The 23,040-nt window shown below is 42.7% G+C and overlaps 1 long non-coding RNA gene across 2 annotated transcripts in view; it reads left to right on the plus strand.

The window, feature by feature from the left end:
• Positions 1-22,677, plus strand: part of LOC142009236 (uncharacterized) — an 84,763-nt gene extending 62,086 nt beyond the window's left edge. Inside the window, exons 2-3 of one of the 2 annotated variants that reach the window (XR_012644385.1) lie at positions 20,175-20,346; positions 21,383-22,675. This is a non-coding gene — a long non-coding RNA (uncharacterized LOC142009236). Of the gene's footprint in view, positions 1-20,174; positions 20,347-21,382 lie in introns of both variants that reach the window. The other variant, XR_012644386.1, reaches the window with a different exon arrangement.
• Positions 22,678-23,040: the final 363 nt, after the last annotated feature.

Here is a 23,040-nt window from a genome sequence, read left to right on the forward strand (position 1 = left end):
GTATCGTTCTGTATGTATAGTAGCGATTATATTTTTATGTCTACACTGCTTTTATCCTTTCGAAAGAATCTCTTTCAAAAAGAGATATGCAAAAGAAGCATGAGATATGTAAACCATGCCTCATTTGCATTTTTGATTTCCCTCATTTGCATTCCTCTTTTGAAAGAGGAGTGGAGTGTTTGCTATCTGGTGTTTAACTGACCTCTGGACTAGTTTCATTATAAAAGTGACAGTCAGCTCTCATTTCAGTGCTTCATAAGCCTAAAACCCTGCCTTGTAACTTGCGAGTACATCCATCAGTTGTCTCCAAAATTAGTCTTTTCCCTTTGTTACTTACGCTTGGCACTAACAAAAGATCTCAAATTCAACCCTCTTTCCAGCTTGATTCCATTTGCTCCCCATCTTAGTGATAATTAGCAGGAATTTCTGAGAACAGAAAGTTCTTCAGTCATTTGAAGAATATGTAATTGAATTTTGGCTTACTATCTATTGTTGATGTACCCTCTAGCACCTGAAACCAAAATTCCTGAAGCTAATAGCACTCTGAAATTGCATACATGAATTTGTAGTATCATTTTAGCACATTTATTTTCATTGCAGTTTCATAAAGCCTCAGAAGCAGCAGTAGGTGTCACTGCAGTAAGCAGAAAATATACAAAAGCCTTTCAGCAGAAATGAAATTATTTGGCTAATAAAATATGAGTGTACTATCGTTATCACTAGACCTAGTCCCAAGTCCTCCCTTACTCGGAGAAATATCTTTAGATGGTGTGATTAGCCCCAGTAAGAAATTCAAGATGGGGGCCCATATTTTTAAGACATTTCCAAAAGTCCTCTTTGTCCTTTGTAAAGAAGCAGTCATTAGGGAATAAGGATAGGATTGTGGTTATGGCCCAGGCCTGGCTTTCAGCAGATCTGGGCTCCCCTTCCAACTCTGCCATTGACTTTTTATTTGACATTGGGTTAGTCACTATCTGTGCTGTGCTCATTGGTCTCATGAGGATAATACATCCCTTTCTCAAATAATGCTGTAAGGGGTAATATATTTACTTTTGTGACATACTTGATGGGTCAGATAAATGCAGATTATTACTGAGAACACCACTTCCATATTCTACAAAGAGCTATGCTAGCTTTAGAAAAACACTTTTATATTATAGAAAAGCTCACTGGGGTATAGCATGTGGCCAATGTGGTTTAAACAAGGTGAAAGTTATCTAATCATCTGTGCTGTCAGTATCAGCTAGACCATCTTTGGAACAAGTGATTAGCTACATGGCCAACTAAATTCTAATTTCTTAGTGGTACAATAATACTCTGCTGACTGCTCATACAAAAAGCAAGCAAGCAAGCAAGCAAACAAACAAAACCTTCAAAGCCCATAATGGTTCCAGACCTGGCTAGAGCTTCCAGTTGAGTCATGTGGACAACTGAAATGGGAAGAAGAATTGGCAACAAATTGTTGAACTCATCTTCCGCCTCCAGAGGTGGTTGTACAACTCTAGGGCCAGAATCTATTGGTGGAAAAGTGGGAGGAGGAGACTTGCCCAATAAAAGGAAATGGGGTGACCACTTTTCTCTCTCTTAACATTTGTGTTTGGACAGATAATTAGACAGGTCTGGCCTTACATATTGGTAAAACCAGTGTTTGTTTAGAGCAGCAAATCATAAACACTCAGTAGCATTGAGTTAGGTAGGGGTGGGTATTTGCATGCTTGCTTGAGTGAAGCTAACCCCCCTAATGTAGGCTATGGAATCAGAGGCCTGGCATTGTGACAAGACTGAGCAGGCTAAAAGGGAAAGATAGGAGTGAGGGAAGATATGGGTTGGAGAGGATGAAGTTTCTTTCAGCTTATAAGAGGCACAGCAAAAGTAGGGCTAGATGTTACTGTATTTAAGGACAAATGTTTTAAACAGCTGCATATTCATGTCAGCACCTCATTAGCACCTTCCAAAATCCCTCATTAACATGTCCCTTCCAAAAGGGAGGGGTAGCGTGGCTATGGCCCACAGGTACAGTGGCTTTAAAATGTAGACCAACCATTCCCTCAGGGCTGGAGCAAAGCTCATTGAAACCAATGGAAAGGATCATATTGACTTCCTAAGGTATGGCTCAGGCCCTTAACAGAAATGGAGAATGTCTGAGCATCCCTCTCCTGGGACCAAATAAAATCAAACTTCACAAATATAACAGGAACAGTCAAGCTAAATGAAGAAGCATGCACCAAGATTTACACACACAGGAACAGACTAACAGACAAGTCAGAGGATGACAGAAGTAAACTTTTATTACAAGTTGGCTTCTCCTTTTGCAGTTTTGTAACTGAGCTTTGTCTATGGTGCTTTTGATTCCATGAAAATCTACCCTCACCTCTTATTTTTAGCCATATGTACCGCTGCCTCAACACATTTTATTGCTGTTGAGTTTTTCCAGAATGAGCACTGCAGTTACCTTCTCCTCTTAACTTCCCAATATAGGACTCATCTTTAAGGTCATTTTTAATTACTCACATTTACTTAATCAGGGATTCATCACTAATTGTCTCTGTAGTTCTGACTCAGACTTTATCCTTGTGCTGACTCATAGAACTTCAAACAAATGGACAATGCCATGGGCATAGACTGGGCAAGCTGGTCAGTTCAAAGTTAAAAAGAGTGTAGCAGACTGCTGCTACAGTGGAAAAAATGGATCTGTTTGAGCTGATGGTGCCACTATAATCAGCCAATTGCTAGGCTACCCAGAAAAGAAGAGCAACTCTTTACGTTCCATTTTTTGAAAATGTGACTGCTTTTTAACATTGTTTTTGAACATTAACCAAAAATGCTACATCTGGAAAAGATGTGTGGCCCTTCCATGGGAGGTGGTGGAGCTTTAGACAAGATCTGAGGCACCATTCTTTGTTTCCCAAAGCAAAGAACCCTACAGACACCAATGGGTAGAGTTGGAAACCATGCTTAAAGAGATGCTTATTTCCTCTTTTATCTTATTTTAGAATACAGTGATATCATAAAAACAAAAGAGGGATAAAACAAGTTTCTGTGAAGGGGAAGGACATCAAGGCTTATGATTTTACATTAGAACTATCGGCAGCTGGACGTTAACTTAGTTAACATAAGAAATAACTAAAACATGAGATTAAATAAGTGAAACATACTGTTATATGCACCTTCACGATTGTGTCATACTTTCCAGTTGCTCAGCAAGCTTAATGTTATCTGAAGTAATTCTCCAATGGAATTCTGTTTCATGAATTTTCTGTGTTTTTCTTACTTTCCAACATGTACTTGACTGAGCAATGACCCTTATTTAAAACAAAATGAAAACTCCTCCTGAAAACTCATGTCAGCACGTGACTCATGAAAACAACCAGTCCCCAGCTAACGCAGGGAGCATCTAAGCCCAAAGGACAATTATTTATGATGACATTTTGGAACAGATGTTTTAAGTATATAATTGCCAGAGGACAGCCATCCAGAGGAAAAATGCAAGCTGCCAGTATTCACAGCAGGGTCAGTGTGACTTTATGACAAAGTTCTCCCAGTATTCAGCAACATACAGATTATTATGCTGATATGAGGGGGAAAATGCTAGTCTCATGCTATGTTCCTATTAGTATAAATGACAACTCAAGTCTGGAAGCACTTATTTTTCTGTGGGACTGTCTAAGCTGGGGCTGTCCTGGAAGAAAGGAAGGATGATGCAAGGTTTTATGTATGCAACTTTGTATTAAGTGGCTCTTTCATCTGTTATTTTAATATTACTGCCAAATCTTTGCTTCTTCACATTCTGTCAAAATAACCCTCCAGCAGCACTTTATAATAAGAGCAGCAAACAATCTTTTCATTCTCGGTATATCAATATTTAAGGACACTTTCCACCACTTTTCCCCACTACTGACACAGGAAGAGAGCTATAGCTATTGTGTGATAGTAGATGGCTCAGACATCTCAGTTGCCAAAAATGCACTAATGTCAAGGCCTAAGTCCATTATAAAGCCATCCAAGATTCTAAGGGATTGGCACAACATACTAGATAAACCTATGTGAGTTTAAATGGTGCGTGCTTTACTATGATGGGGCTTGAGATGGCTAGAAGTCCATTTTATCTCCCTCTTTGAGAAGTATAATAAAACTACGTGTGGGTGAGATGCTGTGCTGATATGGCTGCATTGCTAAATAAACACATTTCCCTTTTGAAATGTAGACACTGTGGATGGCTTTATACTGCATCCAAATGCTTCTTTGCTTGATGGTATAATATGCATGATGTTGCTAGTTTCAACAAGTGGGTTGCTAGTAACAAGTAGAGAACAAATGCCTAAACATAACTGCCAGTGCAGCAAAAAATGATGGTGGCTAGTCAGGAGTTTTTGGAAATTCAAGACTCTGGTAAAGAGTTTAGTTGAATAGTTGAATTTAGAGGAAAATAATCACCTTGCTCTAACTCTGGTTGAAGACGAATTCTGAAGTTTCCGTTTTCTTTCTAACCACTTGTAGATTTGGCTGAAGTTGTGTTTAAAAAAGAAAAAGTCAGTTTAAAACTATGACAGAAAAGAGGGTTTTTTGTTTGTTTGGAGGATTGTGAAGATTTTCCCCACCTCCATTCTTTGACCACTTCCAGTGGTATGCACTCTAACCATTGGCTACATCATCCATGAAAAAAAGAAAAAAAACATTACCCAATCTCCTGAGCCTTGTCCACCCTGGGTGGTCTGAGTTTCACATATGAAAAGCTGAATTTTGCAGCAGCAGGGGTCAGCAACCTTTCCCAAGCGGAGTGTCAAAATTTGACCTTTTGACCTTTATGTACAGTCCAAGTACCAGTGATAATGTTAAAGTCACTAATAGTTCTACTTACAACAGCTTCATTAATAACTAAATCAAGATGCAGAGCTTTACTGTTTAGGTGGTGGTTGGTGGCACTAGCTGGTCTTTTGTTAACCTATAGGCGGCATGGCTTTGAGCAACCTCTTGGCTGCATAGGGGAGGTAGGGTGGGACTGAGCTCCATCCTTGAATGCTGCCGAATACCTGCTTGCATACCACTTGTGACACCCATGCCACAGGTTGTTGATGCCTGTGCTAGGGACTTGAGAAAGCCCACCTCTCCCCTTCCTTTTTCTTTTACTGAAAAAGGAAGACATTTGATACAAACACATAATGCAATATAAAGGCTGAGATTTTAAACCAAAGTAAGGTTACCGGTTAGAATTAAAATGAATTCTCTCTCTTTCACTCATTATGGGACACTACTGTCAATCTCATCCCCCACTCTCTGCAGTCCACAATTCTGAACCGCGTTAGCAGTTAGGTGATGACATACAGTGCACAGGCCTCTGATTTTGATATGCTTTTGCCTTTCAAATTGTGTGGGCCACATTTGGAAAGGAAGTAATTCATGGTATGAATGAGTTCAATCTTGTTTATGTTGGAGTCACTTACTTTCTGAAGGACAGGAAGACTACGCGTGAGGGCATGTTGGAGATGGAAGTGTGGGAGGATGGATGTAGAGTAATTAGGGAAAGTAACCAAACCTCATCATTCTTACCAAAGTCTTTGATCTTCATCTCTTCAACCAGAGCCATCTCTAGGGTGCAGCAAATAGGTTTGATTATGCCAGGTCCTGTGAGCCAGGGAGATTGACCAGCATAACTTCTGCCTATTTCTCCAATTTAATCTCCTACCTGACTCCTGCTTTGCTTGGTCTAGTATTCAGGCAAACCAAACCAAACCAGCCAAACAAAAAAGTTATTCCCATCGACCTATGTCACTGTTGGGAGCTAGTCTTGCACCACTCATGACAATCAAATCTACCTCCTTTAAATCTGACCCTGTCCTTTCTGAATGATGGGAAAAGGTGGTAAAATCTGAGTCCCCTTTTAACAGATACTGTCAACACATTTGAAGAAACTCTGCCATCCACCCTAGGACATGATAGTTCAACTCGTAGAAAAGGAATCATTATTCAGTGCCAGTGACATCAAATATTAGCAATCAGTGTCTAGAAATATCTCCTGTCAGCAAGGTAATATGGATACTAACAAAAAACAACTCTAAGCACCATCTTTCAGACTATGTCAACACTAGCCCCCCACTTCAAAAGGGATGAGATACTTCAGGATATACTAATGAGGCACTGAAGTGAATATGCAGTGCCTCATTAGCATAATGGCAGCCGCGGCACTTCGAAAGTGCCACTTTTGGTGGTGTGGCTCGTCTACATGGGTCCTTTTTGAAGTGCTGCGGCTGCCATTATGCTAGTGAGGTGCTGCATGTTCATTGCAGTGCCTCATTAGTATATCCTGAAGTGCCTCATTAGCATCCCCCTTTCGAAAGGATCGGGGCTAGTGTAGACATAGCCTAAGTATCCTTGACCTCTCTTCACTGTGACACACACATAGAAACAATAAGGACTCCTGTGGCACCTTCAAGGCTAACATTCCTGGCAGGATAAAAAGATGGGGCTGTCTTATTTCAAATAAGTTGTTTTTTTTTTTAAAATAAGGGTATTTTAAGACTAGCTGCAGGAGTCATTAAGCACTGTACTGGTTTTCCTCTAAGGTGCACCTGGAAGGAAGAGAGGAATTTATTCACCCACAGACATGACTTTATTCTGTGACCTTCCATATGAACAAGAAAAATACCATTGACAAGTTTGGTTGACTGCTAAGACAGAACCCCAAAGGTGAAATGGGTTTTCAAACAGCTTCTGACATTACACTCTTGGCTTATTCAGATTTAGACTCAAACACACCCATCTTCAAAAGAACCCTTCTTCCTATTTTATTTCTTCTGAAAAGAGATTATGCAAATGAAGTGCAAGGTATGTAAATCAGTGCCTCATCTGCATTTTTGATTTCCCTCATTTGCATTCCTCTTTTGAAAGAGGAATGCTAATGTAGATGTAGCCTATATAAAGCCACAAATTTGAAGGAAAGTCTTTTCAATTATCATGATTTACAAGTTTGTACACTATTCATTCTTTGCTGTGGCACACCACGCATGACACTCTGACCTCCCAAACCAGAGAACACTGATTTTTCTTCATTGCTGTCAGAAACTGTCAGGAAGCTCTGGGGATGACTGTTGAAGGAAGAGCGACAAGACAAAATATGCGTGACTTGGCTGACAGGTGTCAAAACAGGGAACACAGCAGCTTGCAGTTACCTGAAGGATGTGAATGACAAGTTTGAAGGTGTAGAGCTCAGTCATGCCAGTTAGGTAATAGCATTTGCAGGAGTGGTGCAGAATTGAACTGGTCCAAAAGGAATTCCGGGCTTCAGAGACATGATACAGGGTAGTACAATACCTTCTGGAGATCTTGCACACATGGAGAACACACCTTCTGCTCCACGGTGTGTGTGTGGTGTGAACAGTAGATGCTTCCTTTTTGGTCAGCCAGTTTGGAGAGCAGCTTGTACATGCCAGTACCTCTTTAGATATGTGTAGCAACATCCAACTGGATGTTATAGTTCTTAATAAAACTCTCCTAAATCAGGATCAGCTTTTTAGTTGGAATCTTCCTCTTCTCAGCATTCTTGTTGCTTTCTGTGTAAGAGCAGGATGAGAAAGCCAAAAGCATGATGCCACTGTCTCTGATTTTATATCCTTCCAGATGTGCCCTGGTGGGTTTGCTGAGTCACTGAATTGAGCAGTCCCTCTGGTGTGGGCTTTGCAACTGTAATTGAATTGAAATCACTTGATTACAACTTCCCTGTTGATTAATGGTTCCCAAGCTCCCTTCTAGGAGTGGTTTGCATTCTTTGTATGCTGCTAGCAACTTGATGAAATATTTTGTCACAACCATACAGCAAAATCTTGTAACATTTTACACACTATCCATATATATATATATAAAACACACCTCTCATTGTTCTGTCCTAACATATAGAAGGTTATACAATGCACGTTACAGCCATTTGGAAGGGGAATGCAAAAGTAGCCGATCAGAAATGCCAATGAGATGCTGATTTACATATTCCTGCACAATCTTGCTTCTGAAAGAGACTGCTTTTGAAACAAAAACAGCTGTGTAGACAGGGTTCCTTTGAAAATAAACCCCATTTTTCAAAGAACCCTTCTTCCTGAAAAATATGAGGAAGAAGGGTGCTTTCGAAAGTGAAGTTTCCTTTTGAATGAACCACATCTACACTGCTTGTTTTTTTTTCTGAAAACAGCATTTCCGGAATAGTGAGTGGCGTCCATTATGCAAATGAGGCACACTATATGCAAATCAGCAACTTATTTGCATTTCTGATCAGCCACATTTGCATTCCCCTTCCAAAAGCATAATGTAGTGTAGATGGAGCCTTAGAATATAACTTCTCTATTTATACTTTACAAGATATACTTTGTACAAGATTTAACACAATAGTGCAACAGTGCTATACATTAGTGTAAATATGGTACAAATGAAAGATAACAGCATCACGCCTGGGCACATCAGATTGTCATGCACAAAATCCACCAGCTATATACACCTGCTAAAACACAAAGTGCACTTGAAATTATGAGCGAGCACAAGTGGAGGCTGGGCTGAAGCCACATTGACAATCCCGGCCATGTACATTTCAGAATGATCATTATAACTAGAATTGCAAAGTAAAACGCTTAAGTCACAGACTAATAAGTGACCACTAGCTGTGTATGAACCCTATTATAAGACTAACATGCACCAAGTACTTGACTTGGATCTATACTTTCACCTACAGTTGTAACGATTACATATTATCTGACAACGTAGATGTCATTCAGAAGGTAAACTTGCTTGTCTTGCATTTGTAAGCTCTCAAAATCAGTTTGGTAAATGAAGTGTTCTTATTAGCTGAACATACTATTCAGAAGGTCACAGTGGTGACTTCACAGCATTTAGAAGTCAACAAGCTATGCAATACATTCAATTTCACTTATGCAGTGGTTGCTGCTTCACTGAAATCTTCTGTAGCATTTCAATCGCACAGTTACAGTGCTGTCTCAATCAAGTTCAGGCCCCTTGCTATCATAGCAGCTGTACAAAAGCGTATCACATCTTTTGTAGCCTGCTGAATGAAGGTGTATTAAGACACTGAAAACTGTGATTCCAATTATCCGGACATAGGGGAATTAACTGTTTGGCCAGAAGCAGAAAAGGCAATGACCTTCTATAGCGCTCTCTGATGAGCTGGATTTATTGCATGCATTACAGTAGCACCTCCAGGCTGCCAGTCAAGAAGAGACCTCACTGTTCAATGCAATGTGTAATTAGTTAGTAAGAGTTGCTGCCTAGGGGCCTTCTCTAAAGTCAGTGGGAGTCAATGGAAATTCTCCCATTGATTTTAAAGGAATAAGGATCAGGTTCTTGAACAACTTAAAATTTAAATGACAGGAGAGAGAAATAATTGGGGAAAGTGGAAACTAAGGCACAGAGCGATTAAATGACCCCAAGGCCAAATATATAAATTAATGCTTGAGTAAGCACAACTCTTCAGCTCCTAACAGTGTAGACACAGGATAGCTCCACGCATAGGTGTTGATTGCTCGTCTAGCCAGGTACTGCTCACACCTCCCTCTGGCCAAGACCCCGTCCCACTCCACCACCCAAATCTTCACCCTGAATCTTCCTGACGTTGCTCTGCCCCCGCTCCCATTGTACTCCCTTCTGCTAAGCCACCACTCCACACCCAACTCTTCCCCCCTTTTGCACCCTCTCTCCGCTCCTGGAGCTCCCTGAAGGCTGCAGAAATAGCTCTTGACAGTGGGCAGGAGGGAGGGGAAGGAGTTTGTTAACTGGGCTTTTGACAGACGAGAGGCACTGGGAGGAGAGGGGCAGAAGGGGAGTTTCGCTGCTGGCACTTGCTGAGCACCCATTGGTTTTTCCCTGTGGGTGCTCCAGCCCCAGAGCACCCACAGAATGGGCCCCAAGTGAACGCCACTAGTCCTCCCACAATTCCACTTCTGTGTCCAGAAAGAGCAGTCACGTTCTCCCACAGTGTCCTGGGAAAGAATTCGTAGAGTGGCGCGGCCGACTGGAGCACACAGAACCAGGGGCTACATTTTGAGAAGTCTCAGAGCCACGTACAAGCAACTGCAGTTGCTCCAAGTATTCTTTCCCGCTCTGGCTGCTCCCACTTGAGCTAGGCCAGGCATCTGCAACCGAAATCGCGAGAAGGGCCATTCTGTCAAATTCAGTTACAAAATCAGTCTTCCAAGAGCTGCAGCGCATGTGACTAGAAGTCAGTCCTTGCTAAATAACATCAAACTGTGCTTTTTATCACCCCTATTTTAAGAACAGCACTAACACAATTATTTATACTGGTTACAAAGTTGTTACCCCATCTCCAGGCTTTACCCGCCCCGGCCCCCAAATCCACCCCCTATCCCAGGCTTTACCCACCATCCCACAAACCCACCTCCCTCACCAGGATTAACCCCCACCAAAGCCCAACCTCCCCACACTCCAAGGCTTAGCCCCCCCAAGCCCCAGCCTCTCCCTCACCCCCAGGCTTAGCCCCTGTGAGCCCAACCTCCCCTCACATCCCCAGGCTTTACCCGTCTGAGTCCCAACTTGCCCCCTGCCTCCAGGCTTAGCCCCCCTGAGCCCCAATCTCCTCCCTCAACCACAGACTTAACTCACCTCAGCACACACAGCTCCTCTGCAGCCACTGCCTCCTCGCACTGCTCCCCACCATCTCCTCCTGCTTCTCAGAGTGGTTGTGCGGCTCTGGCAGGGGCAGGCTCGGACACCCTACCCCCAGCTCTCCTGCCTGCTTAGACTTCTGCCCAGGTGGGGTGGGTCTCCGCCTGGACACCTTTCTCTTCTGGGCTCCCTGCCACATCTGATGGCTGAGCAGCTCCCGCTGCTGCTACTTAAACAAAAAACTAAATTCGGTTGGTCAAACAGTGGCATCCTCTAGTGCCACTGAGCAGTCAGTTGCGGCAGCACTCGGAGGCTCAACTGACTCCTCAAAGAGCTGCACATGGCTCTGGAGACGCAGGTTGCTGACCACTGAGGTAGGCTGAAACCAGAACAGTAAATCAAATGAACTCTACAGTGAAGCCAGACCTCAGGGAATGGGTAGTACAGCACGGAATGAATCTTAGATTGCTTGAAATTCAAGCAGACAAGGGATCCCGGCACTTCTGTCCCAGACTGGTAGGGCACCGATGGGGATTTTCCTACCCCTCCCTGATCTTCTTCCTCCCAACCCCACTGGTCAGTTAGTGACATGTCATCTGAAGGCTAAAGTGATGTACCTGCCTTCAAACATCCTAAGAGACAAACACAGCTACCTACTGAAGAAACTTCATAGCTTCAAACACAACAATACTTGCATGTACATAGGTGAAATCGTATCTTTTCCATTGACAGTCTGCATGACATACTTTCTATAATATTTGTTTCAATTATATAACAGCGGTAGTAACAATGATATACACGATCATATTTCATTCATATACTGTGACAGAGAAGCAAAGATGGCAGTCCAGAAGTTGACATAGTAAAGCCTTAGCTGAAAAGGACAGAAAGGCTGTGCCTACACTGAGCCTAGTGCTGACAGTTTGATGCAAATAAGGAGCCTCAAAAATGTGAAATGATTGCTCATTTGCATATTTGTGAGGCTACTATGCATGCTCATGAGGCTAATTTGCATTTTTATGACAGAAATCAACCAGTGTAGATGTGGTTCTGCCAGCAGAAATGCCCTTTGTTGGCAGAACTACATCTATGCTGCTTGATGTCTGCCACAAAAATGTGAACTAATCTCATGAATATGCACATTAGCCACACAAATGTGCAAATGAGCCGCCATTTTGCATTTTGGAGACTGCTTATTTGCATCAAACTGTTGGCACTAGGGCTCAGTGTAGCCACAGCCTTTATGGCTACATGGCACTCCACCCAGCGCCGCTGCCAGCAGAGCTATGCAAAATGAGCTTCTCAGGATTACAAATGGTGTGCAATTTGCATACGCCCAAAGCTCCTTACCATAACCCCATGAGAGTTCAATGTTGGCAGAAGGGGGTGCCAGCACTGCAGAGGCCGTGTGGACATGCCTCTGCCAGCTAAACCACCCTCTGTCACCAGTCCCTTATCCCTCAAGTGCCATTTGCAATCCTGAGAAGCAAATTTTTCATAGCTCTGCTGGGTGGAGTGCTGGGTGGAGTGCTGTGTAGACCCAGCCAAAGTGTTTAGTAAGCCAGTAGAAAAAGTGCACAGACTTGATTCTTGTAATTCTACAAGCAGTGACTTCTGGATTCTTCTCAACCCCTGTGTAACTTTTACAGAAGCATATGTTACTGAAAACTGACAGCTGAGTGGAGTGAGGCATTACCCACAATGGGGCTGTCATGTGATCAGGACAGAATAGAGAATTTGAACATAGAGCAGAAGGTCATCTGATGAATGAGTGAAGATTTGATTTCAACTTCTTTTTAATCACTAGGGGCTTGACCCAATCTTTGTACTATCTTTCCTCGGATTAAACAAATAGGAATTCATCTCTTGCTACTTCCAGCCACAGCAGCTATAACTGAGCATTTGTTTTTCAGCAATGGATAGAAGCTTGTGTTCTGATAGAAGTGGCCATCTGCCTTATTATGGGAATGAACTAATGATCACATCAGTTGATGGACTGGAAGCACCGGATGTGAAAAGCCAGCAAGGATGAAGGCACCATATTTGAGATGGTCATTAAGTGAGCTGTACAAAATTTCAACAAGAAACTAAGAAAGGTGTAGCTGTGATGCATCAGTAGAAGTCTCTAATCTAACTGATGATTTTAAAACATGAATTACATCTAATAAGATGGTTAAGAAACATTTTTGAGTTTTTTACAATAGTGCTCCACCCAGACGTATTCATCCTCATGGTCTTACCTCTTGGCCCCAAACACATGTAAATTGGAACCTCCCCCGTCACTATGTTCAGTTCCTGTGGGAAACCCTGGTCCTGCCTGCCTTCAGGGCCCATTCTAGCAGGCATTAGCTGAGCTTGCAAAGGGAGGAGTGAGGTAACGAGGAGGAGCACATCTCACTCCACACATATAGGGATGAAAACGATTGTGGACACCCTTATAACCTATATCCCAGTGATTCACCCATGGGGCTCAATTTGCCCCTCAGCTTGCTGCAAAGAAAGGGTTCAAATCTGGGTTTCTTCCTCTTAGTAGAGTGCCTCTACCATAATAGTCTAGTGTCTCTTGTGCTTTTCCTGGCCCAATGCATATTTCATTATTTATCTGCAGTGGAACAGTTTCAATAGGAGAGACAGAGGTAGCCTTACCCCTGGATATCCCAGATCCCAAAGGAAAATTTACCCTTCTCTGGAACAGGTTGAGGGATGGGGGAGTTGAATCATAGCAGCTGATGTCCTGAGTGAGTCCCCTAACTGTTGGCCTAAAGGTTGCAGTGTGTGTGTATGTTGTGTGTGTGTATGAGAGAGAGAGAGAGGGAGAGGAGGGGCTCTGTTTTACCCATTGTTTCTTGTAAAAAAAGTAGCTCAGCTACTCAACTACATGACAAGGTCCATGATGAGAATCCCCAGAAGAGATAGAGACTTACCTGTGGGTCTACATTTTGGTATCTTAACTACTGAGACAGATGGGTCTTAGGCCATGCCTCTCATCTCTGCATTTCCTAGAGGCTTAGGCAATAGTGTAAACTGGTGGGGAGGGCACCAAGGGTCCTTTAACAGGGGCTTGAAGAAACTGGGTCCTGTGGGACCTAACAGATCCCTCTGATATAATAGTGGGAGCAGCATAAAAATCAAGTGGGCACCAAGGGGCGGGACAGGAGCAGGATTAAAAAAAATTCTCCTGTGTGCAAACACCCTACACATACCAAGCAGCAGCTGCTGCTGCCCGACTCTGGGGGCAACAGCAGCTATTCAGAAATAAGGGATTACTTCGGTTTACAAGTAATGTCACTGGTAATGGCATATGACTGAGAAAGTCTGCACACCACCAGCTTAGGCAACTCCCTATTTTGAATGCTGGCTTGTGTTGATACCTTTGTAGGCACCTGACTGTCCCCATGCATTGCAGAGGGGGCCTGGGGACCTACCTCACTGCTGTGGATTCAAGTGGGCGACACAGTACCTCTGTCCCTTTGTGGATCTGGCCCTATTTCTTCACCCCAGACCTCTTGAATCCTCTGCTACTGTAATATGGTTCCAGTGTTGATTAGCAGCTATTTTTACTGCATTTATAAGACTTGTTTATGGCACCTGAAGAAATGGCAATACTGAATAGGAGTAAAATTTATCCCTGTGCAGAGGGCTAGCATAAGGCTCAAGGCACCATGTAAGTAGGACAGCGTTTTCACAGGGATGGATTTTGCATTAGAAACATATCAGGCCTAATAGCCCATATATAATGAAAAACTATCAAAACAAAAAGCAGTCAAGTAGCACTTTAAAGACTAGCAAAATAGTTTATTAGGTGAGCTTTCGTGGGACAGACTCACTTCTTCAGACCATAGCCAGACCAGAACAGACTCAATATTTAAGGCACAGAGAACCAAAAACAGTAAGGAAGGAGGACAAATCAGAAAAAGATAATCAAGGTGAGCAAGTCAGAGAGTGGAGGGGTGGGGGGGAAGGTTAAGAATTAGATTGAGCCAAGTATGCAGACGAGCCCCTATAGTGACTCAGAAAGTTCCCATCACGATTTAAACCATGTGTTAATGTGCCAAATTTGAATATAAAAGCCAGCTCTGCTGTTTCTCTTTCCAGAACGGTGCGAAAAGGAAACAGCCGAGCTGGCTTTTATATTCAAATTTGGCACATTAACACATGGTTTAAATCGTGATGGGAACTTTCTGAGTCGCTATAGGGGCTCGTCTGCATACCCGGCTCAATCTAATTCTTGACCTTCCCCCCCACCCCTCCACTCTCTGATTTGCTCACCTTGATTATCTTTTTCTGATTTGTCCTCCTTGCTTACTGTTTTTGGTTCTCTGTGCCTTAAATATTGAGTCTGTTCTGGTCTGGCTATGGTCTGAAGAAGTGAGTCTGTCCCACGAAAGCTCACCTAATAAACTATTTTGCTAGTCTTTAAAGTGCTGCTTGACTGCTTTTTGTTTTGATAGTGTATAGACTAGCATGGCTTCCTCTCTGTTAATAATGAAAAACTGTGCATGTTTCTTACTTCCCTCTTTCCAAGACTACTGTATTATCTTTGTCATGCTGTCTTTTAAATAAAAGTCATAATACTACTGAAATAAATGTTTGGACAAAAATAAGCTGCACATATTGTTCAGAAAGAATCACGGAGACTTCTACTTCCCAAGGGTGAAAAACTATCAAAATCAGAGCAATATATGACTGCCTTCATCTCACATTGGATAACCAAAAATCTATTCCAGCACAAGAGTAAATTAATTTCCACTCACTTGCATAGTAATCCCCATTACAGTCTGTATTTCCAGACAGCAAGTCATGATTGGCCTTGGTCAGCTGAAACCCCATTTTGGCATTTTGAAATCTGACCATTCCTGACTGTGGAAATGAACTACAATCACCTCACACCTTATGCAACTGGTTGCCTGTTCATATTTGTTGTGCTTTAATAAACACAGCAACCTGTGCGTCTATCTTCTGCTTTCCAAAAAAAAAACAACAGGCTTTCCCTTGCTGAACATAAAACTCACAATGGGGTTTAAAAGGAGATGGAAAAAATTGAAAACACAGATAAGGGATGAAAATATAAACACATTTATTAAGCACTGTTCTTCTGCTCTTCCATAGTGCTGATGAATTACTCAGTTGTGTTGTGCTGCTAGATGCCCATGAACCCTAAGGACGAACACTCACTTCAGCCACTGCAGGTGTTTTAATTTAGATAGAAATATTTTAGCACCAGGATGTCAGGTACTTTGGTCTTTCACCAACAGAAAAACAAAACCATTCCGTGAAGGTATTAGAGTGAAACAGTTATGGTTCAAGGAGGAGAGTTGTAGGAGCAACTCAAAACCTCCATACGTACAGCATCCTCCCATTTTCATCTTGCTTTTTGTATTTGTTGTTGTAAAGATAAGTGCTGCACACTGAAGTGATTGACTTGCAAGAGTAGGACACCAGGGCCGTGGCTACATGTGCACGTTACTTTGAAGTAGCGGCGCCAACTTCGAAATAGCGCCCATCACGGCTACACGTGTTGGGCGCTATTTCGAAGTTGAAATCGACATTAGGCGGCGAGATCTCGAAGTTGCTAACCCCATGAGGGGATGGGAATAGCGCCCTACTTCGAAGTTGAACGTCGAAGTAAGGCACGTGTAGACGATCCGCGTCCCGCAACATCGAAATAGCGGGGTCCGCCATGGCGGCCATCAGCTAAGGGGTTGAGAGATGCTCTCTCTCCAGCCCCTGCAGGGCTTTATGGTCACCGTGTGCAGCAGCCCTTAGCCCAGGGCTTCTGGGTGCTGCTGCTGCAGCTGGGGATCCATGCTGCATGCACAGGGTCTGCAACCAGTTGTCGGCTCTGTGGATCTTGTGTTGTTTAGTGCAACTGTGTCTGGGAGGGGCCCTTTAAGGGAAGGGCTTGCTGTTGAGTCCGCCCTGTGACCCTGTCTGCAGCTGTTCCTTGCACCCTTATTTCGATGTGTGCTACTTTGGCGTCTAGACGTTCCCTCGCAGCGCCTATTTCGATGTGGTGCTGCCCAACGTCGAAGTTGAACGTCGACGTTGCCAGCCCTGGAGGACGTGTAGACGTTAGTCATCGAAATATGTTGCTACATCGAAATAAGCTACTTCGATGTAGCGTGCACGTGTAGACGTAGCCTAGGGAAAATTAGCTTTCTTTAGCTTGTGGTTTTTCATAGATTTTTAGCAGAGGCAGTGGAAATGTGCCTGGAATGGAGCTGAAAGCAGAGTCAGAGCTGGGAAGTTGGGATAGGGTAATGTTGGTGTTTTTCCCAGCCACAGCTGAGAGGGCCAAATCAGGGCAAATTGCTTAAAAAAAAACAGTGCTACTTATAGCCCAAGATGGCGGGGGAGGGGAGTGTCCTCTACTATAAGTGGCACCAAACGACACACATGGAGGACTTCTGTTGCCACATTGGCCAGCAAGAAGTCACACAAGCAAGTCCCTTCAACCTTGTGCCCCAACCTGTACCCTCTTTACACTGATGAGAGTTACAAAACCAATCCTGATCAGAGTCATCCAATCCCAAAGGGCAAGCCACATTCCCAGGACAATATATATCTCTGATATTACCAAAGACTTTGCTGTGCCAATCCTTTAGATCTAAGATCTAACAGTTTATTAATAAAAAGAAAGAAAGAAAAGGTTGAGCATAAACTTGATAAAAAAATCAAATTATGTACATCAGTCACAAAGTTCGCAATGCAGACTAGCAGCAAAGGTGGAACAGGCTGTGCATCCTCTGCTAGGATGGTTTATCAATCCCTCCGTGTTCAGTTCATAGCAGAGATGCTCTGAAGTGATGAGCTGGAAAGAAGACAAAAATGGAGGACCTCTCAGGGTCCTCTTACGCCCTTGCTCAGCTGGAGGGAATTCTATTGTTCTCCGTGTGTGGAAGCATGTCCGAGATGGAGTCTGTCAAATGGGCAGGTCACCTGCCTATGTCCTTTTTTAGGCAATCTGCCATTGCCTCTCTGCTGGGTTATATGTTCACAGACAAGTTCCTCAGATGTGGATTGGAATGGAATAACATTCTTTGTCTGCCAAGTACTGTTTCACTTGTCTGGTAACTCTGTGTGGGCAGGGATAGCTGAGTAGTTTGAGTGTTAGCCTGCTACACCTACAGCTATAAATTCAATCCCTGAAGAGGCTGTTTAGTGGTCCTGGGGCAAATAGATTTAAAACTAAATCCTTTCCAACTCTATGAGATGTGTATCTGCACATCTATTTTTTTTATTTCACAATAATTTGCCAAGCCTCCTATGGAGGTCTCCCAGAAACTAAAATTTCAGCTACAAGTGCAGAGCCCGTACTGATAGCTCCAAATATAAAAATGATACATGCATATGAGCAGTACACACAGAATCAGCAAGTCATAGACTTTCAACAGACATTTGGCTTGGCCCACTTTGCACATGACTTCAGTGCAAACATAGAACAGTGGTTGCGACAGTGTTTTGCAGCTTCATCTCAAAATCCAATAATGTCACACATAGGTCACTGCTTCTAGGCCTGGCCCATTCCCCAGGTTCCTATCTCCTCCCTGGCTCCATTCTGGATGCTGCAGCAGCTGCTCCAGAATTGCTGGTCCTGCTTTTCTCTTAGTAATCCAGCAGTGCAGGATCCCAACTGGCATGGCCTAGTTAAAATGGTTTGTGATAGAAGCAAGGCATAAATACAGACCCACCCACACCATATTTCCGCTGCAAGGGTGTTAGTCCTCATTGCTCCCTGCCTGAGGTTAAGATGCCTATGGATTTTAAGGCCAGAGGGGACTGTCGTGATCATCTTGTTTGACCTCTTGCATGACACAGACCATAGAGTGTTACACAGTTATCAAACTCATAATTTCTGGATAAGCTACAACACATGTTAGAATTTACCTTAGTAGAGATCTTGGCCATTAGGCCAGATTTTGGCATAATGATTTAATCTACAACATATGTGAGGATCAGCAAATTTGTGGATGCAAATAACAATTTTGCATATGCAAGTCACTGAACTCTGTGCTTGACTACATGTTTGCATGCAACGTTGACAGAGCCGTGGGAGTCAGGGAAGAAGTAGAATACTTGTACAATTATGATGCTATATTTTCCATGGCCACACAAGGTATATTTGCAGTTTTTGGAAACACCCTCATTGTGAACATATGTGGTGGTTTACTGCTTTCACAAAAGCCAAATCGATCCAGTTTCCAGGTAGAATGGTAAAAATTCATGATGTCATGAAAGTCATGCTGAGGGAGCAGAACCTAGGAGATGAAATTCTACAGTGGGATTTGTAGATCTGTGTTTTCTTCCTGTCTGTGCTACTGTTTGGCTGTGAGAGTTTGGTCAAGTCACTCTTCCCTCAGTTTCCCCACCTGTAAAATGGGAATAATGATACTTGCTTGAGCTCTACTAATGAAACTTGCAATAGTAAGCTAACTATTAGTTTTATTATTGGTTAGTTCTGACTGTAACTGACAGTCAAAGGCCCTGAGATGCTAAAGATGAAGCTGTTCTACAGGCAAAGGCACTTCCATTCTAGTTGTCTGAGCTCAGTCATAGTGGCTCAATCCAATGAACACTTTTGGTCTCCAAAATATTATGCACCTCTCTTCTCCCCATACACAGGATTTTGTTAGAAAGCAGTACAGAGACACTGTTTCTGACTGGACTTCAAATTTTCCTGTGTATCCTTCTAGTTCCCTGAAGCTTCTAATTCCTGTACCCTGCCTACTGTGGAGCTGTATCAAAACCCCATTGTTCCGGAGATGGTAACGATACTATAATAATGTGTTCACTAACTCATGACTCATGAGTCACTCTGTTTCTGTGCACCTTTGAGTCTGGGGTTCTGCACATATTCAGAGGACTGGTTGTATGTGCACAGTTAAGTTACTACAACTTCAGAGTTAACTGCCTCAACTTCTGACTTGCACTTAGCAATAGTAAGGCTCCCAGCTAAAAAGAATATGTAGCAGACAGCAGTTGTTTGGTCATAAAGTAATGAAGATACATATATTACAGAGGCAACTAGGTCAATAAAGAAGTACTGCAGCACCACGAGACTGAAAACTGTGTATGAATGCAGAGGTGATCTAATGTTAGGAGGTGCTCTATGTGCATTTAGAAGCAGAAGAAAGCTGGCTGATAGCAAAGTGCAATGTTTCCCAATTTTATTTGGCCACAGAACCCTTGTAAACTTGAAACAATTTTGCAGAGCCACTAATAACAGTCTTATATATGGATCTGGAAAAGAAGACCACAAATAAATAAGGATAATAATAAACAAATGCTCAACAAGGTCATGAGATCAACATTTAGTTAAATTGCACATATTTAAGAACAAAAATCTCATTTAATGTGTACAAAAATTAAAGCTCAAAAACAAATGTGTATTATATTGGCAGTTTTCAATGCAAAGAGTGTTTTTTCTTCTTTTCTTGGAAAATTCTTTTTATATTTGGTTGAATGCTGGGAAGTTGGATTCACATATCTGGTGCAGCATTCAGTCAATTTTTGTATTTTATTTTTGTTGCTGTGTAATTCAAGAACCCCGTTTCCCACAGGCATGAGCTGGCACAGGGTAACAACTGACGAATTGCACGCCTTGATAAAGCTGAATATTCTTAAGAACATAAGAAGAGCCATACTGGGTCAGACCATAGGTCCATCAAGCCCAGTATTCTGTTTTCAGACGGTGGACAATGCCAGGTGCTACAGAGGGAATGAACAGAACAGGTAATCGTTAAGTGATCAATTTCCTGTTGCCTATTTCCAGCCTGTTGCAAACAGAGGCTAGGGACACTGTCCATGCCCATCCTGGCTAATAGCCATCGATGGACCTATCCCCCATGAATTTATTTGTTCTTTTTTAAACTCTACTATAGTCTTGGTCTTCATAACTTTCTCTGGTAAGGAGTTCCGCAGGTTAACTGCGTTGTGTGAAAAATATTTCCTATTGTTTGTTTTAAACCTGCTGCCTATTAATTTCATTTGGTGATCTCGAGTTCTTGTGTTGTGAGAAGGAATAAATAACAATTCCTTATTTATTTTCTCCACACCACTCATGATTTTATACACCTCTATCATATCCCACCTTTATCATCTTTTTCCCAAGCAAAAAAGTCCCAGTCTTATTAATCTCTCTTCATATGGCAGACGTTCCATACTCTTAATCATTTTTGTTGCCCTTTTCTGAACCTTTTCCAATTCCAGTATATCTTTTTTGAGATAAGGCAACTACATCTGTACACAGTATTCCAGATATGGATGTACCATGGATTTATATAAAGGTAATATGACATTTTCTGCCTTATTATCTATTCCTTTCTTAATGAGTCTCAACATTTTGTTAGCTTTTTTGACTGCCACTGCACACTGAGTGGATGTCTGCAGAGAACTATCCACAATGACTCAAAGATCTCGTTCTTGAGTGGTAACAGCTAAATCAGACCCCATCATTTTATGTATAGTTGGGATCATATTCTCCAAAGTGCATTACTTTGCATTTATCAACATTGATTTTCGTCTGCCATTTTGTTGCCCAGTCACCCAATTTATTAAGATACATTTGTAGCTCTTCACGGTTTGCTTGGGACTTAACTATTTGGAGTAGTTTTGTGTCATCTGCAGATTTTACCACCTCACTGTTTAACCCTTTTCCCAGATCATTTATAAATATGTTGAATAGGACGGGTCCCAGTACAGACCCCTGGGGGACACCACTATTTACCTCTCTCCATTCTGAAGACTGACCATTTATTCCTACCCTTAGTTTCAGATCTTTCAGATCTTTGTCAAGGGAACCATTATTGGCTATCACACTGCCAAGGCACGTGAACTCCTCTACTGTTTTTAACTCTGTTCCTGCAGCTGGGCACTAGGATGTCTGAGAGTGTGAATGTTGAATCAGCACAATAACTGACAGTCCACTAAACTGAAAGTGTACAAAGCTGTAGTCCTGACCAGTCTCCTGTATGGCTGTGAAGCCTGGACCTTGTACAGAAAACACATAAAACTGCTGGAGCACTTCCACACACACAGCCTGAGGTCAATACTGCACATCTGGTGGCAGGACAGAGTTACGAACCTGGAAGTCCTGGACAGATCAGGAACCACGAGCATCGAAGCCATGATTCTGAAAGCCCAGCTTCACTGGACAGGGCAAGTCATACGAATGGAGGAGTTGAGAAACCCTAAGCAACTCTTCTACGGTGAACTCTCCCAGGGCAAAAAGAATCAAGGCAGGCCTGGTAAGAGTTATAAAAACTGTGTGAAGGCCAACGTTGCTCATGCTGGTTTAAAACCAGATCAGTGAGAGCAGCATGCAAAAGACTGAACAGGCTGGCGTGCTCTTGTACGACACGTGTATGACAACTTTGAAGACCAATGATGCGTACGCCTCATTGATGCTCGTGAGAGGAAGACAGCAACAGCAGCAGCCGCACCAACGGAGCCAGGACAATTCGCTTGACCCCCACTGTGAACACCCATGCCGTTCAAAGCTTGGACTCCTCAGCCACATGCGAGTCCACAACTGATGAGCCTGTGCCAGCTCAAGACGTCCTCGTCGGACACGACGGACTGCCTATGAAGTTTCCGATTTTTTAATAAGTTACCAATCCAAGAGAGGACTTTCCCTCTTATCTCATAACAAGTTAACTTTGCTTAAGAGTCTTTGGTGAGGGACCTTGTCAAAGGCTTTCTGAAAATCTAAGTACACCATATCCACAGGATCCTCCTTGTCCACATGCTTGCTGACAAGCTGCCCCAAAATGATCTGCGCTGTCTGAGTGTGAATATTGGGATTTACGGTGGCATATTACAGGCAATCACACCACTGACTGTGTACGTGCTTTGCTGAGTAGTGACATCATCGTCCCCATTACCTGGCTAAGGTGGCATTATACAGGGATGCTTATTGTAGCAAACACATATGAAAATTGTTTTTAGTAAAACTCATGAAGGCTTAAATATTAAATATTATTTTTAACTCATAAAATGTTATCGTGATAGAATTTTCTTGCGGAACCCTTATATTTACTTTGCGGAACCCCAGGGATCCACAGAACACCATTTGGGAAATACTGGTATAGTGCATTATTTGAAAAGCGGCCTGGGCTTCTGTAATGAATAAACATGAGAGGGAAGCGTTATACTGATCTCAGAGAACTGGAAGGGACCTTAAGAGGTCATTGAGTCCAGCACCCCGCTCCCACAGCAGGAGCTATCACCATCCCTGCTGCTTTTATCTTTTTTTTAAAACTCTAACCTGCCCCAGAGCCTTGAAAGGCTCCATTAAGGATTGAAGGCACAACCCTGGGTTCACAAGGTCAATGCTCTAACCACTGAGCTGTTAAATTTGTATGTACTGCCTTCACTTGGTTAGTTTGACTTTTGACTGCTTAACTGTGTAAACATTCCATTCTCTTA

The sequence above is a fragment of the Carettochelys insculpta genome, chromosome 2 (genome assembly GCF_033958435.1).
Source record: "Carettochelys insculpta isolate YL-2023 chromosome 2, ASM3395843v1, whole genome shotgun sequence".
Lineage (NCBI taxonomy): Eukaryota > Metazoa > Chordata > Testudines > Carettochelyidae > Carettochelys > Carettochelys insculpta.